Source organism: Octodon degus, unplaced genomic scaffold (assembly GCF_000260255.1).
Source record: "Octodon degus isolate 3935 unplaced genomic scaffold, OctDeg1.0 scaffold00139, whole genome shotgun sequence".
In the NCBI taxonomy this organism is placed as follows: Eukaryota; Metazoa; Chordata; class Mammalia; order Rodentia; family Octodontidae; genus Octodon; species Octodon degus.
In genome coordinates this window covers 1,822,797-1,828,044 of record NW_004524715.1, presented here as the reverse complement: position 1 = coordinate 1,828,044, position 5,248 = coordinate 1,822,797, and positions in this window count along the sequence as shown.

Below are 5,248 nucleotides of genomic sequence, written 5' to 3'. Positions count from 1 at the left end.
TTCATTGAGGGGGCAAAGAGCAGAGACAGAAAGGAGTGGCAGCAGCTCAGGCAGCTAGCTGGCCTCTCTTTCCTCCTCACATTGTAAAGCAGAGTATCTGCCTGAGGGTGCTCACACCCCTAATCCCAGCATTGGATCAAGAATCAATCACAGGGCTGATGAGATGGCTCAGTGGTCTAAAGCACCTACTTAGAACAAGCTTAGCAAAGCACAGGGACCGCGGTTCAATCCCCCAGCCACCACATGCCAGCCAGCCCTGCCCCCTGGTGGGCTGAGCTGGCCACACACACACAAAATAAATTTAAAAAAAAAAAGATTTCACCATTAAAAAAAAAAAAAAAAAAAGAATCAATCAGAAGCCGCCCCATGACGACCGGAGGCTTTGGGGGACAGCTAGACACAAACCATAACAAGGCCAGGGAATGAAATAACAGATATAACCTACATGATCACTGTTCTCAAAATATTTAAGGAAAGAAAGCATGATTATATATTCACATTTATGTATTGATAAAAGGTATTTTTCCTTAGTTGGAGGATTTTTAAATGTATCAGTGCATTAATAAATTTTTAAATATATATTTTAGGGAAGGGTCTACAGGGTGTTCAGGGTCTCACTATTACATCAGACTCATAGTGATATGCCTGCGTACAGCCTCCCAAGAGCTGGGATTACAGGTGTGCACCACCAAGCCCAGTATCAGTTGCTTTCTCAGTGCTCCCTGGGGGCTGGGATGGCACGGCAGTCCGTGGGATTGAACCCCTGGCCCCTGTGCCTGCTTGTAGGTGCTTTAATCCACTGAGCTATTTGGCCAGCCCACATGTCTTGTGTGGAGTTGATACATGGACATTACACATCTTCATTCCATTTGCATTCCTTTCCACTTCTACTTCTCCCTCTCCCTCTGTCTTGAGCTCCTTTCTCTCTGAGGCAGAAATCAGGAGGACCATTATGACACTGAGCTGATAGTGAGACCCTGCACAAAAGAAAAAAAAATACATGAAAACATAAGTTCTTTGTTTTTGTTTTGTTTTGTTTTTTGCTGTGTGAAAAATTTCTTACTTGGTACCATCCCATTTATTGCTTCTTGGAACTGTTTTCTGTGCAAAGGAAGTTCTGTTCAGAAAGTCCTTGATTATGCCTATAACTTCAAGAGTTTTGCAAGATATGTCTTCTAGTACGTTAAGTGCTTTTATTTTAAAATTTAGTGCTTTTATTGACTTCAATTTTAGTCTAGTACTAAAGGAAAACATGGATCTGATTCAGTCTTTTGCATGAGTGTAGCCAGTTTTCCCAACATCATTTATCAAAGAGGCTCTTTTTCCTCCAGTGTATGTTTTTGACATCTTCGTCAAAGACCAATTAGTTGAATGTTCATGAGGTCATTTCTGCATCCTGTATTCTATTATGTTGATCTTCATATCTGTTTTTTCTGTATGCAACATGCTTTTTTTTGGGGGGGGGGTTGTGTCATACCAGGGATTGAACTCAGGACCTTGTGCTTGCCAGGCAAGTGCTTATTCTACTGAGCTATCTCCCTGGACGCTGCAGCATGCTTTTTATAAAAATTTTATTACAGCAGTTTTGTAACATTGTTTCAGGTATGAGATTATGGTGTCTCCTCTTTCATTTAAAAAGACTAAGGGATATTAGTATTAGTATTTCCCTGAAGATTTTCTAAAATTTTACAGAGAAGCGATCCTGACATGAGTTGTTTGGTTTTTTTAGTTGGTAGGTGCTTCATTTTTCTTCAATTTAATGGTTTGCTAATTGGGCTATCCAGGAGTTTTAAATATTCTTAGTTCATTTATAGGAGTTTACATAATCTCAGAATCTATCCATTTCTTCTAAATTATCCACTTTATTGGCATACTGGTTTATGAGGTAGTTGGTAATAATCATCTGGATTTTGACAGTGTCCACTCTGATTTCACCTTTTTTATTTCCTGTTGCACTGATTTTGATCTTCTCTTCAATTTTTTGTTTAGATTAGCTCAGGCTGGCCTTGAACTCAGGCAATCTTCTTGCCTCAGTCTCCCAAGTTCCAAGATTATAGGTATAGGCCATTGTGCCTGATTAAACATATTCATAGACTTTTTGTCAATGTCAGTTTTGTTTTCTCTTTCTAGAGTATCCCTGAAAGCTTCTTGAATGCTGGTTTGGGTATGAAATTTTTAGGTACCCTTTATCATGAAAGGATTTTATTTTTCCATCAATTTTGAGGGATAGTTTTGTATCACATCTCAGCCCAGGTTAGAAATTGCTTCCTTCTAGGGGTTTATATGCTTCACTCCAACCTCTCCTGGTCATTAACGTTTCTGTTGAAAAGTCTTCTGTAATTCTAATGAGTTTTCTTTGTAAGCAATGTGTTGTTTTTCTCAAGTAAATAAAGATGGTTCAAAACTCCCTTGGAGAGGGACGAAAGCTAATAGTTAGCCATAATCAGAGTACACCACCAAAAATAAGACATTAACTAAAGATGTCTTAGTTATAGAAACATAGATATTCACTAATATCAACCTGCATGCTACACACAAATAAATAGACAAAAACTCCACGACAAGATAAGAAATACCATCAAAATGACTCCCCAAATTCCTAACTCCTCCAAGTATGATGAATGGGGAATTTAAGATTCTGTTCATATGTTGAACTTTGGGATTTTTGACTATGAAGTGTCAAGGAAAAGTTCTTGTCTGATCATGGCTATTTGGGGTTATAAGGTATACTTATTTGTGTTACCTTATTGGAAGATTTTTGATTATTATTTCCTTAAATAGTACTTTATGCCATTTGCGCTGTCTTCTAATTTTCACTAATTGTAACCAATGCTAGTCTTGTTTCTCTCATCTTTGAGCCATTTAGATCCATTTTTTATGTTCTATTGTTTCTAAGGTACTTCTCATTGATCACTCACTGACGGTAGCCCTGTCTTACCGTCCTAAGACTATATCCTCATATGGATTACTTCTACTACCCATCTCTTCAATGCAATATTTAATTTCCTAAAATTCTTTTTGGAGCCATGCACTCTAATTTTGTTCTGTGCTAGTCTTGCATGTTCTGTGTCATTTTTCTTTAGCTCTTCTTCTTCTTTTTTTTGGCTAGTGTTTTCTGTGAACTTGCCTATTTTATTATTCGATTTGGCTCAACATCTTATTACCTGTATCTTCTGTGATCTTGTCAAGTGAATTGATCTGTTTGGTTATTTTCCCTGATATTTTTAATTTCTTTGAGTGGCTTTTGCTTTTCTCTCCTTTAATGTCCCATTCTTCATACTTAGAGAATTTGGGAATTTGAGGAGGCATTTTGATGGTTTGTCTTGTCATGTTTTTCATTTACTTATTTGTGTGAAGCATGTAGGTTGATTTTAGTGAACATCAGTGTTTCTATTACTGAGACATCTTTAGTTAATGTCTAATTTTAGTGGTGTACTCAACATGGCAAGCTACTAGCTTTTGTCCCTTCCGCCAATGGTTTTTAACCACCTTCACTTACTTGAAGTGGATGATAACAGCATATTTTTCACACTTTTAAAAGCCGTTAGGTATAATCTAATAACATTGAAAGTAAATATTTTCTACTGTTTCGAATTGTTTATTTATTTATTTGCACTACTGGGAATTGAACTCAGGACCTTGTGCTTGCCAAGCAAGCATTTATTCTACTGAGCTATCTCCCAAACTCCGTTTTTTTTTAATTTTAGGGAAGGATCAAAAGGGTGTTCAGAGTCTCACTACTAGATCAGACTCATAGTGATTTGCCTGTTTACAACCTCCCAAGTACTGGGATTACAGGAGCACACCACCACACCCAGTGTCAGTTGCTGTCTCAGAGCACCCTGGAGGTAGGTGGGCCAGCTTGGCAGGCCCAGGGATCAAACCCCCGGCATCTGTGTGTGCTTGCAAGTACTTTAATCCTCTGAGCTATTTGGCTGGCTCTACTGTTTTGAAATTTAATTCTAGTTCCGTCATATACAAAGGCAGCACATTAGGAAAAAAACCTCTTTGTAGGTGTATTATTTGGAATTTGTTTTCTTTTTTTTTTAAATGTATTTAGTGCAGGGTCTACAGGGTCTCACTATGCAGATCAGACTAATAGTCATCCACCTGTTTTCAGCCTCCCAAGTATTAGAATTACAGAAGCGAGCCACCAAGTCCAGTCTTGATCACCATCTTGGTGCACCCCAGGGTGGGGCCAGCACAGCATGCTGGGGTTCGAACCCCAGTCCCTGTACCTGCCTAAGTGGGTTCTTTAATGTGCTGAGCTATCTGGCTGGTTCTTATCATTGTTAAAGACCAGAAGTAATATGGAGGGCCAGTGAGAATGAAATGGTTAAATGATTGTGATACAATTATTCAATGAAACTATCTCCTGAAAAAAAAAATCATCCTATCTTAGCTACATATACAATATGGATGGATTGTACAAGAATAATGCTGATTAAAATATGTCAAATAAAGTAAAACATTTTGCAATTTAGGAAAACATTCATTCATTTAGAGGTCAAAGCACATGTACACGATTCAAGTAAAATTGTTTCAATGTACATATTTCTTTTAATGAAATGCATTGAAGTATAAACTTGTAATACTTGCCAAAATGTACTATATGTAATACGCTATAGAAGGTCTTACTACTGGATGAATTAATTGGCTGAATAAATGTTGTAATAAGTGATTTCTGTTATTCAGATTGGTATCATTTTGCTCTTTCATTCAAAATGTTTTCCTTCTGAGCTCTTCAGCATTTGGGGCAGATGTAGTTAAACCAATGGTGATAAAAAGGAAAAAAAAAAAAAAACCAAAGCAACAACATAAAATACACTGTTATAAGTTGTACGAAGATATTTGCTTCTTGAAAAAGATCATCATATGGGTAAGGCCAGCTCAAAATCTTGATGTAATTCGGGCAGATGAATAATTTTTCTCAAAGCTGAAATCATTAAAGAAGACTTCTCCAAGTGATATGGACATAAGTAACAGGGAAAGATTTGATTGAATGTGCCTAGAAGCTATGTTGCTACATTGTGATATGATCCAGTAAAATGGCATCAAGCGCTTAAGGATGATTGTCCCTCCTAAGGTATGAGTCCAACAACTTGGCAAGCGTTTCCCGAGGCACAATCAGCATGCAACGGCAGTGACAAATATTCAAGAGGCATTGGCACTTCCTCTCCTCATGACTTTGTAAAAGTGGAATACAGCCTTTAGAAAAGCATTCCAGCCTCTTGCTTGCCCCTGAAAA